We start from the raw sequence: 14,808 nt of genomic DNA, 5'->3' as shown, positions 1-14,808 counted from the left end.
CATAGCTGTAGGGGTTCTCCCGGGTACATCAATATGAGTGTTTTTATCCACCTTTCCCCACACCCCCCCCCCCCCATTGAAAAAAAAGAAAAGAAAAGAAGTGTAATGCGGAGACAGGTTCTCATACGTTTTAGTACAAGCTGTTTCTGAATTCTGTTTCCTGTCTAAAAGTTCCGCAATGCACACCGTGTTATTGAAACGAAAAAATATATAAACATACTAAATGTGAACATCAAAAATACAACCTGCAAAGAGGCAGGTTCTCATAATTCCAAAGGTGATACTATGATACATACAGGCCAACTGTACGTTCCTTCGAAGCATGTTTCATCTGCCTTCCCAGCCTTTCCTATGGCTTCACTTCATGAATTACAGGCAGACGACTTTGAACATGTTCAATGTTATTATTCAAACCCGTACCAATGAAAATGCATCTATATGACTTGCATCATAGGTGTCATTCCATAATGAATGACTTTTGACATCAATGTGTAACAGCTAAATGTTAAATTCCGAGAATACGCAATAGAGACAGCAGTACAAAGACCACATGAAACATATCTTGAGTTCACGTTTTGGAGTTCACGTTCTTGAGTTCACGTGAGTAATGCAAACACTTTTGGGGATATATAATCATACCAAGTAGTTGTTATTTTCTTAAGCAAATGGCATTTATGAGTAGCTAAAACTTATTCTGTGCAAATATGCAAGTGTGCAAACTCGCAAGCCTTTACTCTTGCTGTATGGCAAATATAACTAACAAAGTACCTTTGAAATAACTAGTCCATGTTGTCTGTCATCATCACTTTCATAGTCCCACTTTCCCAAATCACCTTGTCACAAATCTAACAACTGATATTGTATATGAGTGGATTTCACGTCTGTACATGTACAATGGGAGAACAGACTCTTTAAATATATACATTGTATATCGGCTGTCTATTGAGAACACCAGCTCTTACATTGTACATTATCATTACCTGCATGAATTTTAAGAGCGATCGGCAGATGCATGGTAACTGCTTTTGGTTCAAAAGACAAGCAGGCACACCTCAACATAAAATAATCGTGCAGATAGCAACTGCTCTTGTTGAGCCGAATTTCTGGCATCCAATGTCTACTGAACATTATTGCAAGCTATGTTTGTCGGATCATATTACGAAGCAGACTACAAAAACATGAATAAAACAAAGCGTACACGGGTATACGAGACGAATATGGACTACTACAGGAAATTGCTAATTGTCATGTTCTCTACAAAGCAGGAACATTATGTATGGATACGAAAGAGTGGGACGATTCCATATATAACATGAAACACCTCACACATTACATTGTGAGAGCGTTTCTCTGTCCAAGGAAACTTCCTTGCTTAATATTATAAGTACTTCAAACCTGTGTCCAGTAAAAAAGTGTTACATTGCACACGAGAAGTAGTTTTAGAATTTATCACATTTCAACAAATCCACGAGTAACATACTGTATTAGCCGTTACTTTCGCATGTATACTTTCACGAATGAGGTCACAGACATTCTCACAAGATTTTATTTTTGCGTATTGATTCCAAGGCTATTGTAAGTGCACTATCACCCTTGCGCATGGCAACATTTTCGCATATTATTAAATTCACAGTAGAACAATAATTCGCGAAATTCCCAAAAATTAAACCCTCGTGAAAATAACAGCTTATACAGTACACATATGTACATATATAATAAATGTATACACTTAATTACGTACATAAACATACGTGCTAAAGTTTCACTATTTTCCTGGCTCTTAAGTGGTATATTCTGAGATCTGAAGACACATTTCAAATGCTGAAGAGATTAAAAAGACATTTTGTTTACGTAATATGGTATTAGATGTACGGTAAACACAATGATCTTTATTTCTGTAAGTGACATATCAGCATACGGAACTATTTTGAGAAAAAAGGAAAGAATGATCCAAAATTACGTTCTCTGAATTGTGGCTAAACTAATTACATAGCATACGTTAAAAGGCGTAGGATATTTACACAATTTATACAAGAGGCGTAAAACGTCCAGGAGTCAACCCTCAAAATAGTTCTTAACGAGACACATTTCACAAAATAACGTAACCTAACAGTTCTTCGACTCCTGGAAAGTCTTAAAATATCTCATATTCAACAGGTTTTGTAAATCTAAATGTGAACATCGTTTCACGAGCAGAATTCTATTTCCATATTAAACGGAAGCACCCGTCCCTCAAAAGTTATTTTTGCACCGCGTAACCTGCCTCCGAGAAATGCAAAGCCCTGTGCTCGACATGGAAGTGCCCGATGCTGCAAACCAACTTGTCATGTGGATACCGCATGCCCGTTGACTGGTAAAAGGCAGGCAACCAATGAGGCAAAGCCAGGGTGTGCCGTGACCTCTGCACGGTGTTTTTTTTTTTTTCTTTTTATGCACACAATGCCTGCCCGTCAATGCACACAACCAGTCTACTCAGCGGAGCTTTTCATACTCCATCCCTACTGTGTAGATCAGGCCCGTCTGCCCAAGTTTTTTCCCACTGTGTTTGCCACTGTACATATATTGAACCATGAGAACAGGAAGCTTGGGCCGTGTGAAACCAACTGGTGTGATAGTTACTGATATATGTACCATCCTCTTTTCTTTGTTTCAACGTAGAGACATCGGATGCTTTCCATGCACTAAAATGCGATATTCTGTGAACTTGTGTGTTGCAATCAAATACAGATGACATTATCGAAATGTGAGGAAATTTCTCAACTATCTTCTACAAAAATGTTAGTGATCAGCAGATATTCCGGTACATCTTACCGTCATAGTACTCATGTCTGAAGCAAAGAATTGATGCCACACATCAACAAGAAGGGGAACGCTTGTTTGGTGCTCAAAGTTAAAGTTAAAAATTAAAACAGAAAAACACTAAAAATGCTTAAATTACTGAAATTGCATTTACAAGTAACAAAAATTATTCACAAATAAATAATGCAAGGAAAAAGAGAGAGAAAAAAAGTCTGCATAACTTTCCACTTTTCAACATATGAAGCTTTTTGCATGACCAACATGAAAATCATCTGGTGTATTCAATTAACTCGTCGGGGGGGTTTTTCTCTCTTTGCATCTCATCTTCCTTTCTCTATTAATTACAGTTTTCACGCTGGCTACAAACTGTGCAAGTCTAACATCTCTTTGAACAAAATGTATACATCCAATAAACGTCATGCGTCACGTCAACACTACAAAAGACAAACTACAGCACTTGTTTTTTTATCTACTCTTCCTTTGATAACAAAAGTTTGCTCTCATCTGATGAAACATATGATACACGAAGAAAAAAGACATTGCAAAATTGAAAATCTCAATATTAACACTGAATCTATGGGCGTGTTCAGACCGATCTTTAAAGCGTGTAAGAATGATCCAGGTGGAGCGGACTAGAGCAACCTCTCAGTTATGGCAGAACGCTCCCAAGCCGAACCTTGTCAGAGGAAACTTGTTGGGTGCGTTTATCAACTCACTTCTGGAGCAGAAGTAAGGTTTCCAAACGGCTTTCAGGGAGATACGGGCAACTGATAAACACAAAGCTGTTTTGATTGTGGGGTTAGAAATGTCTTTCTGAAACAATGAAAAAAGTGCTATCTCATACACATTTGAGCCAGAAACACATTTACATAGAGATGATAAATGCAAAGACGTTTTGAAACACGTTTATCTCAAACCTACCCATGCCAACTAAATGATCTCTGCTCCTTGGGTCAAACTGCACAGTGGATCTGCAAAGTGACAAAGCCTTCCTCTCCACTCACAATAGAGATGATTAACGCAATAACTCTATAAATGTGATTTGGAAGGCCCTTGCAAATGCGTATTGATAGTTGGTATTGAAACGTGATTCAATCATGGGAAAGATGATAAATGCAGCCTATGCCAGGAAGCATACCATGGTAGATCACCCGCAATGTGGTGTAGAGCGTGCCAGAGCAAACATTTCCTCGCCACAGAATGGGACTGAGCACAACCGTGCCAAAGCATACTGTGCCGCATCGAGTTTGTATACGATTTACAATAATATATCACTAAAAGTTTAGTCTGAGAAGTGATCGGAAAAAGTAATTATGATACCACATATAACGTGCTAAAATAACATCTTATTTTATGAATGCTCAATGCCCTTTTTAAAAATTTTGCTGAATGAGCTACACATGCCTCAAAGGTAACTTTGTGGCACTCTTCTGAAAATGGCCCAGAATGCTCCCTGAACCATACCAGATTGTACCACTGTAGTACAATCCAGATTGCTCTGGTTCGCTGTGGCACGGCGCATTTTATTTGGGACTACTTCAGTAAAACTAACTGACCTTTGACCCTTCATCACTGTAGTTTCCTCGGCCAAGTGTAAAGCAGTAAATATGCCACAAAGTATTTGCCTGAACAAAGTTTGATTACAATTTTTAAAATAATTACGGCTAAATTATGAGGGCTTATGAAGAAAACTCTTTTATATCTTTGACCACTGGCCTTTCCAAACAAGACTATTAAATCAGCTCATTCACACTTAATGGATGGTCCAGTGAAACAACTATCTGCATAGTACAGCATATAACAGCATATATTTAGCAAAGCTTTTGCAAATTCCATGAGTCAATGTTTGAGTCAACGAGGTACTGCTTGCATGAGTGCAGACTCGCCATTCATGCAAGTACATTGTACAACATACGTCCGACAAGTTATTGTAAATGCAAGGAGACATCATAAAGCTTGCATGCAGCCATAAATTCTGTTGTTCCCATAACGGCAATCGTAAGTTCACTATGTCATAATCACAATTCAAAGAAAGCTTTGTATTCTTCAATTTTATCAAGAGCTGGCTAGATATGAGTAGTGATTAGTGTGTACTATGTGTGTACGTAGTTTGGACAGTTTGTCTATGGTGCTCATGCAAGGGTCTATATTTGGCGCGTACAAATACATGTCTATTTCTGGGCCCCGTTTTATCAAGATAAAGTTAGCGTTGATTGTGAAATCAACGCTAACTTTATCCAACATGAAGTCCGCTATAACTTTAAATAGACTTTAAGTTTCCGTTTTACGAAGAGACTTAATGGTCGATTATAGTTAAAGCTCATCACCATGACTTAATTATCGATTTAGTCAAAACAAAATATACAGGACGAGGCTGGTTTCCGGTACTGTCTGCTTAAAAACAATACAATACATAAAGCAAAACAAACAACAAAATCACGAATGCATTGTTTGCCACAGCCACGGAAGAGTAGTCTGCTAGTGTGCAGCAGTATGATTAGTGCTACAGCCGCCGTTTGCAACAGAACCGCAAAATATGCAGTTGTTTTGCGCTGTATTGACGAAAGTAGATCGATAGATCTAGCACATCTCGAGCTCAACAAAAATCTGCGTACGCGCGTACTGTACAGATCCCGCACACTATGTAGGATCTCAGTCAATTTAACGTTATAACAGTATTCATTGACATGGATGTAAACGTACAGTAACCGACTGTCCAAGGTGAAGGTCGTGTATGCATTGTTTCAAGACGTGTGTGTTTACGTGTAGGATTATGGAAACTTGTGAGAGTGTGGTGACTACAGTAGCTTGTTTTTAGCTCTACGCCGCAGATCGGCTTTGTAAAGAATAGATCGCAAATCTACATGTCGAAATTCTAGACCTAGTAGACGCTCTAGTCTGCAGTGTTACGGTAAGTACAAATGACCCGCTGTAACGTTACTTAGGCCTAAACTTCCCTAACTCAACTGGTTAGATAGATCTTAATACTGTCGTACTCGGTGCTATAGAATTAAACTCTTTATTTTCTGTATAGATCTAGGCCTACTAAACTATCATTATTAATCAGTATCTATTGACGAACTAGCTCTATGTAGGCCTACGCACATCAGAAATCACTGGTTTCCTCGCATATGGGTTCTTTGGCAAGATATGCATTGCACACAGATGCGGTTCCAGTTACTTGGTTACTTGCCCTTGCTGGCGATGGGCGGGCGGGCCGAGGCGCCGGGCGCGCAGGGTGGGATTGAGACTGCTGTCTAACGTTAGGGTGCTTGCGTGCAGCGCAGTCGCGTGAGCAATGCGTGCCGATCATGAATTTCATGCAAGGAAAAGACCATAATTACATGAAAGAAACGTAACTAAATGTCAGAGAAAGTGAGCAGTTGACAGACAAACATTTGTGACAAGACCCCAGCTAGACTAGGAAAGTGTGACAGTCATCTCTCTTCTGTAAATTGCCTTACAACTGAGTCTACCTAGACTGTCTCTACTTAAAGTTGATATTCTATCAACTGTTAAGTTATCATGGATTTGGAGCGGTTGAGAAAACTTATATGTTGATTTGGGATGAAGTTGGAGTTGATTTCAACTCTGGGTCTCTTGATAAAACGGACTTGAAGTTTATTTGGAAGTTAATCATTGATTAAGTGGACTTAGAGTTGATTTGAGAGGTTAATCATAGATTATCTTGACTTAACGTTAGATTTATCTTTTGATAAAACGGGCCCCGGGTGATGCAGCAAATTGATCCTAAACTGAATATTTTAGCATGTTAAAACGCAAACCATAGCCCTCTATCATCTCTTGGCACCTCACAATTCCTTCAGATTTTATATTATAAACATTAATCTCAAAACTTTCTATGGAAAACAGTGAGAATAGATAAGGTTTGTTAAGAAAATTTCTATCCATTTAACCAAAATGTCTCAACAATTATCAGGTAAATATAACAAGAATCGGAACTGATTGTTCACTTTTTACATCAATTGATGCTGTGTTTACATCATGTTCCCGATGGTCACGGCATTTATGTTTCAGGCCACAGTGGACAAAGTGGAAAGGACGTGAGACAATGCATTGGGACGGGATAGGCAGACGTGATGGGCCGTGACTGCCGTGAATGCCGTAACAGATTTCTAAAAACTGTCAAAAAAATTTGGAACTTTTTCTTCTGTCATATGATGCAGTTTCACATAATTGGCAAAATATAAAAATGACATGTTTGTCACAAATGTGTTGAATGTTCACCTTCCCTGACCTACAATGTAGGCTTAATTGGACGAATGGGAAAGCATGTATTTGTGGATTTGAGGAGTTTTACTTAATTTTGACCCTTTTATATGTTTATGCATTGAGTAATTTTCAAGTATGGAGAAAAATGCAATTTCTGTACTGAATAGTAAACTGTTACCATTTTCTCATGGGCTTTGACTCTTGACCTTTGACCCTATGACCCTAAAATTCATAAGAGAATCACTGTCAGGCAGAACATGCATAAATACACCTGTATGTACAAAGTTTCAAGACAACTTCAGCCACTTCAAAGATGGAGGAAGAAGTAAAGTTCAGCACTTTCACTTGATCTTTGACTTTTCGACCTTTGACCTTTTTGGCAAAAAAACTTCCCAGAGAATCTCTATTGGGTAATGCATGTATACACCAAGTTAAAGGGAAAAAATCCTGCAGGCATTGTATAATAATAATTATGAGGGAAATAGTCAAATTTTGAAGATTTAACCTTGACCTTTGACCCAATGACCCAATGACCCCCAAATTCCCTAGATAATCACTGCCAGTCAGAACATGCATATATAGTATGTTCCATGAAGATACCTTGGACCATTTCCAGGATATGGAAAAAAAAAAGTGAAATTTTAACATTTTCACTTGACCTTTGACCTTTGAACTTTGACCTCACGACCTGAAACTCTGACCAGAGAATTTTAATTGGATAGTACTTGTAAATATACACTAAGTTTCAAGAGAATATCTTCAGGCATTGCATAGATATGGGGAGAAATAGTGCAATTTTGAGCATTTGACCTTGACCTTTTGACCTTTGACCTTAAGCATGTGCACCCAAAAGTTGATAGGCACAACTTCATCCCCTCATACACATACATGCCAAGTTTCATTGGGATTCCTTAAAAGGTCTTTTAGTTACGCTGTCCATAAAATTTGATTACAGATGGACGGAAGGACGGACGGACGGACGGACAACCGGAAAACATAATGCCTCCAGCACCACTTTGTGGCGGAGGCATAAAAAAGGATGAACATGTAAAACAAGACAGCATGTGACAGGCTGTAAAAAAACTTAGAGGTGGTCTGTAGTGGGACGCAACTGAAAATGTTGCTTAAATCTAGAATGTCCCATCTACCACAACGCACTGCGTGCCAAGAACGTAGTGCGTTGTGAAACGGGGCTGCCGTGGCCACCGGGGACATCGTGTAAACATAGCATCAGCGGTATACCCGATTGTGAGGAGACTACTGTATTGTGGAAATATGCATGCAAGATTTGAGTGCGAATCGTGTCACGAAATATCACTGATCATACAGGAGTGTATTTCTCAAGTGACTGACAGATTTCCTGTCTTCTCCCCGTAGGAGATGTGCAGCACTACACAAATACCACAGCATTTCCTGAATGACAATGGTACCGTGGTATCTTATTACCACGGCATTTTGTCAGTGAGAACGGTTCCAATAAATTGCCGTGGTATTTAAAGGACAAGTTCACCTTCATAGACATGTGGGTTGAGTGAATGCAGCAATATTAGTAGAACACATCAGTGAGAGTTTGAGCAAAATCGGACAATCCGTTAAAAAGTTATGAATTTTGCACTTTATTCAAAAAGTAAAGTTTCGTGAATTTCTCTTTTTATTTTCCTTATATAGTTGTACGCATGTGAGATCATACACTGTAGTTGTCTTCTCTTCCAGCAGTAACTGCGTAGATACTTAAAATATTTGTAACTTTTGAACGGATTGTCCAATTTTCCTCAAACTTTCACTGATGTGTTCTACTAATATTGCTGCATTCTCTCAATCCTTATGTATATGAAGGTGGACTTGTCCTTTAATAGCACAGCGATTCAAATGTGAATACAACTAAACCGTAATTAATGTATTGACTGCACCCGTGTATAAACTACACTCCACATATCAGCCGTCACAAATCACTGCCCTGTGCATGTGTCACACGGATGTAACACGTACTTGCACTGTCAGCACACCATGTGTCTCTATCATAAACGTTATGTATTTGAAGAGAGCATCATATAATTGGTAATGTTTGTTATTCTTAAAGGTTCTTCAATCCAAATATGGAAAAGGGTTTCTTTTTCCAAAGATGGATCATTCCAAAATACACAAATTTTGAATACCTAGATGTTTATTTATTCTGGAAACAAAATAAGGTTCATTATTTCAAAGGTTTGTTCATCAGAAAATGAAACAAGGTTCGTTACTCCAAAAATTAAAGAAAGGCTCACAGTTTTCTTTGGACACGTCAGATCCGAGTTTTTCCATAAATTGGTAGATTGATATCTGTGCAACGTTAAATAGACATATATTGACCATTGGCTGTCTTTAATACAGGAAAAAGAAACAAAAATCTAATCATGATGTTTGTGATCATGCCAAGGGTTCTATTCTTGAGACTAGCTAGTAGATAATAGGCCCGTTCACACACAAGGGAAAAAGTGCGATTTAAAAATCGATTTTCTTATCGCGATCAAAATTTCGAAATTTTTTCCAGTGTGGACAGAAAAATCTCACTAATTACCGCGATCCTTATCGCGATCCAACTCGCACTATTAGTGCGATTTTTCAGAATAATCGCAATTATTTTGCCAAGCGTCGTGTGTGTGAGCGCGATCGAGATTCGGAAATCGGTATTTTTAGTCCCATCGTTCGTAGCGCGTGCGAAACTCTATTGGGACTGCGGGGTCAGTCTTCGGTCATGTAAGATTCGCGCATGCGCAGTTTGGCCACTGATCGTTCTTTCCTTGCTGCGAAGTGCGATTTTTCCCTGTGTATGAACGGTCGGAAAAAAAAAATCGAAATTTGGATCGCGATTGAAATTTCGATTTTCGTTGTTTGTGAACGGGCCTGTGCTGCTTCTATCAAGTTCTTGTTTACTTTCTGTTTGGAACTTTATAGGGAACGCACACATATATGTGGGGCTTTTTTTTTCCACAGGTAAAGGTCTCCCTTCCCCTGGCAAGTCTTGCACTAATGCCAACCTTTTCTGCCAAAATACTTTGTCACTACGAAACTATCCATAGATCTACTGAGATAGATAGCTTGTATACCAAAAGATTTTGTACACAGTACACATGAGTGAACATTGTCCGAATACTTTATATGCAGACATGAAGTACGTATCAGCTGTCAGAATGTACAAGCAGCACCCAAATAAATTCACAAGTGTGTTTGAAAATACAGTTACATACAATGTACAACATTTTTACCTCCGCCGAGGGAGGAGGTTATGTTTTCATTATCGTTGGTTTGTTCGTTCGTTCGTTTGTTCGTTCGTTCGTTTGTTCGTTCGTTCGTTCGTTCGTTCGTTCATTTGTCCGTTCGTTCGTTCATTTGTCTGTGCGCAAAATAACTCAAAAAGTAGACAATGGATTGGGATGAAACTTGCAGGGAAGGTTGAGAATGACACAAGTAACAAACGATCAACTTTTGGTATGATCCGAGAATTTTTGGGGAATTTATGAAGGATTTTTGATATTTTGGCAGGGAGGGTCAGTGAACTTGGGAGTTCAGGCTGCGCGTATTTGAGGCTTGCATGCACGCACTAAAGTGCGTGCTCTAGTTTCTGCTGGGGTGAGGCGCGCTGTGCAGCTGAGGGTTTATGATGTAACAAAGGCTTCTATATTGGGAAATCGGGAGACTTTCAGTACACTACTAGTATTATAAACACTTTCAGCATGCTATAGTACGTATGGGTGGAAATCACTGATATATATATGGAAGAACAAGATCAGTGATGGAAATGAGCTGCATGCTTGGCGGAGTCTGCGCTCTCAGAGTGCTTCTCTAGTTACAAAAGTTATGGTTGCCTTTGGGGCTGGTCCCATCCCCCCCCCCCCCCACACACACACACACACTCAGGTGGTCATCTGTACTGCATGCCCATTCAAGATTATTCTGGGAAAGGGGTATAATCTAGGGGATCAATACAGGGAGAAAATCCTGAAAAAAAAAATTATTGACATACGAGGTATTTTAGTATTTTTCTCTGAAACATTTTTAAATCTTTCCTGTTCAATCCTGAAATATGGCCCCGAATAGGGTTAGTTTCAAACACCGAGAAATTCTGAAATACGGGTAGTCAGCTTCTTGGTGGTTGCCCCAATTCTCCCAAATATGCTTATCGTGCATGTTTTGCTCCAAAGAATGCCTGGCTAGCTTTCTATTCACAGGACATTTTGCCAGATAGGTCAAGCCGCTTTGCTAGCTTCCCTTCCAAAAACCTGCGATAGTGGATAGATTCTGCTGGCTTCCCTTCCAAAAGCCTGTGATAGGGGGGTAATGTTGATGGCTTCCCTTCCCAAAAAGCCTGTGATAGGGGGTAAAAATCGTAACTCATTCCAATCCCCAATGGGGGCAAAAATCGTAACCCATTTCAATCCTCAAAGGGGGTATCTCTCAGAATCTGCAGTAAGTCCACAGCGCATTGATAATAAGACAAAACTGCTGAGTTTATTCAGAATCTTGTTTGCGCAGTCGGTGCCATCGAGACTGACAGGATTTTGCGAGACTTTGCGAGAGTTTTTGCAGAGGTTACAACAACAGTGTTGGTAGCTTTCGCAATGTATTGTGTGACTCAGGATGGTTGGGGAAGCGAAAGAGCCGATTGTGCTTGTTAATTTGATACCGTATTTATTTCCCTATTTTTGCTGTCATTTTAGCAGAGCATTTTAGCATCAAAATACATGATTATGACGCCACTGCTTAGGTAATTTTTAGAACATAGTTTCATGTTTTGTTAGTTCCAAATCATTACTAAAATTAGATATCCGTAATTTCTTCAATTACACAAACATGAAATTTGAGTGATTGTAAATGATTAAAAGACAAAGAGGGGCACTATTTTTAAAACAGAGAATTTTGATGTCATAATGTGCGAATTTGTGTGTGCCAGTCATGTCTTTAGCCAAAGTTTAATACAGTATCTGTACATAGATACCACATGTGGAAATTCTTGTAGTGTTTTAAGTTGTTTTCAATGATACTGGGGATTATCAATGATTCGCTGGTTTTTACTTCGTGGAATTTGAGTTTTCCTAAATATGTCCTCTGTGTCAACAGGAAATTCATCTGTACATTCATGTGAGGGGCATCACGTTGTTGTCTAGGACTTTCGATGTACACGTATACAGCCCTGTCTCTATACCGTACAGCACTGCTGTTCCGAGCCAAGACAGGCAGCCGAGGCTGAGCTAGCTGCGCACAATCACAGGCCTAGAATTTCAGAATTCTGATTTAGCTGCGCACAGTCATACTGACTCGTATAGCTAATTTTACTGACGTCGTACCACACCAAATAGGTGGGATGGTAATAGCATGAGTAGAATGATTAAGTGTTGTGATAAGCTGAATTGATAACAGATTCTGACAACTGTCACATCCATGTGTCACTGCCAGATAATAATCAACATTTCACCTCACATCAAAGCTATTAAGCCCGCAGCCAACTGCACACACTAGCAGTCGATGGATACAGCAAGACTCGCATCATGCAACATGTTTTGACCAATCACAGGCACAAAATTCCTGTGCAGACTCGAAGGCATCTTTTTGGAACTCCACGTTAGGAATGTCTCTGAATTTTGTTAGTTCCTGGCCCGTATTTGAGAAAATGTGTCCTAAATGTGATACAATATACTTTAGTGAACATAGCACACACCATATCTTTAGAGGAGAATGGAAGATTTCATGTTAGTTTTTGGCCTCAAACATGAAGGAATTTCTGTTAGAAATACAATACTGAAATTCAAGAGCAATTTTGATAATCTAGATCCCTCTTTTCCATTTTATTTTGATCATGGGCTCATCCGTTGATGTTTTTTTTTTCTTTCATTTGATGGTAAAAGTATTGAAAGGCGACTAAAAATATTTGTTCTACATGAATTTGTTTATGGCCATGTATCTGTTCATTACATATGCAAGCCCCGCTCATCTGTGCATATGGCTTGAATAAATGTGCGATTTCACTCACGCTGCACTCTGACTGTCTGGAACAATCATAATGTGATTGGTTGACTGCCAAGGTGGGGGGGGGGGGGGGTGTGGGTCTGGCCCAGTACCCCTTTCATGCTGGTCACTTGGAAACTCAAGAAGATTTAACAGGGAACCAAACGAAGAAGACCTACGAAAAATTTCTTTCATACTAGCTCTTCAGCAGCAGTGCAAGCAAACTTTATGGCACATGTGCGAAACAGCCAGCAAAATTCACCTACACCTTAATACCACAGCATCATCCGGAGTTTACCAGGAGGGACGTTCAAGGGTAAGATTTTTGAAAAGTCACCTAGCATTTCACCCAGAATTTTACCCACAATGCCTTTCAAACTACAGCATCACCTGGGGCGAGTTCCCAGGAGATCTCGGGTGAAATTTACTGAGCGTGAAAAGAGTACTAGATCACACCCACAGGTGGACCAAAAGGGATACATCTTGAGGCTGGCTGGTTATCATTTACATCTATTTCCAGGCTTCTCAGGTGCCAGCCTCAGGTCGTGTAAAAGACATCATAGCCTACTGCAGAAAAACAGCATCCACTACGGGATTGTTAACCAGAGCACATTCTTAGAAATGAACAAAGTTGTATCACTTTTCAAACATCCTACATTTAGTAGTCTGCAAGATTTTACCGGAATACAACTCGTGTAAACCCATGGGTCAAAAAGTGGAATTATGCCACAGGCTTTCATCTCTTAATGCAGCATGAAGTATTTGTTTCTGAAAACAGCATTCTTTTCACAGGATTGAGGTAGAATATGAAAATCCTCTCTGTTTTACTTCAAAGCTCTAGGCCACATTTCATTTCCAACAAAACCAGAGTAAAAGGTCTACAGGTCTGTCTGGCACACACACGCACGGGCGAGAGGAAGCTTTGGCTACCTAATAGAAAAATAAGTGCACAAGTCCTCAACTGCCCCAGGCAAGTTCTTGCAAGTATCCACTCCTTCCTGGAAATCATGTTTTCCATCTCTAAACTTCTGGGCCTCTCTATGCATTACCACCTTTCAAATGATTTCTGTTTGCACAGCAATTTTTCGTTTGCTCTTTTTTTTCTGTCTCTGCAATACCCCTATTCTCTCTGAACGTGCATCAAACCTATAATCATTCTCACACAGATACACAAGTCCAAATACACCAATATTACTCATATTCACTTTAAAAATAATGGCATCCACAGCTATTCTTCAAGCCATTTGGACAAGGGCAACGAGTCACTCCAAGGGGTCACATATTGTACAATTTTCGATATTGCAGTTTGTGTCCAGAGGTACAGAGGTACACATATTTGATCATACATGATTGATAAATACAGCTAAAGAATCACACTGAATGCTCCTGCAACCCTTTTGCTAATGTCCTGACCCTTTTTTTTTTTTGCGGGGGGGGGGGGGGGGGGGGGGGGGGTGTGCTATACGAAGTGTGATACAGAAACTTGACAGAACTGCAACAGTTCAAGAAAGCCAACATTTCAATATGGTAGAAATTTCACGATAAGCAATATAGTTCTACTAACCACTCAAGGTTCTTTGCCCAAAAAAATGCAAGCCAAAATCAATGCATACCTCTGTTACATGTTATACAAAAATGCCTGTTTTTCTGTGACAGTATCAGAGCACCATCTAAAAGAATTAGAATATATTATTTCTGAAGTTACACTTTTTCCATTGCTTCTGGTGAAAAAAAAAAGAAAACAAAACAAAACAAAAACTTGCACAGGAAGTCAACCTAATTCATGAACTGATT

General features: G+C 39.4%; 1 protein-coding gene across 1 annotated transcript in view; it reads right to left on the bottom strand.

The window, feature by feature from the left end:
• The window catches only part of LOC139716183 (uncharacterized), an 84,844-nt gene that overhangs the window by 56,089 nt on the left and 13,947 nt on the right, over nucleotides 1-14,808 (bottom strand). The window lies entirely within an intron of this gene.

Source organism: Diadema antillarum, unplaced genomic scaffold (assembly GCF_040938485.1).
Source record: "Diadema antillarum isolate AM-2024a unplaced genomic scaffold, OU_Dant_1.0 scf00000062, whole genome shotgun sequence".
Lineage (NCBI taxonomy): Eukaryota > Metazoa > Echinodermata > Echinoidea > Diadematoida > Diadematidae > Diadema > Diadema antillarum.
Note: the sequence above shows the minus strand (reverse complement) of the source record. Positions and strands in the feature narration are given on the sequence as shown.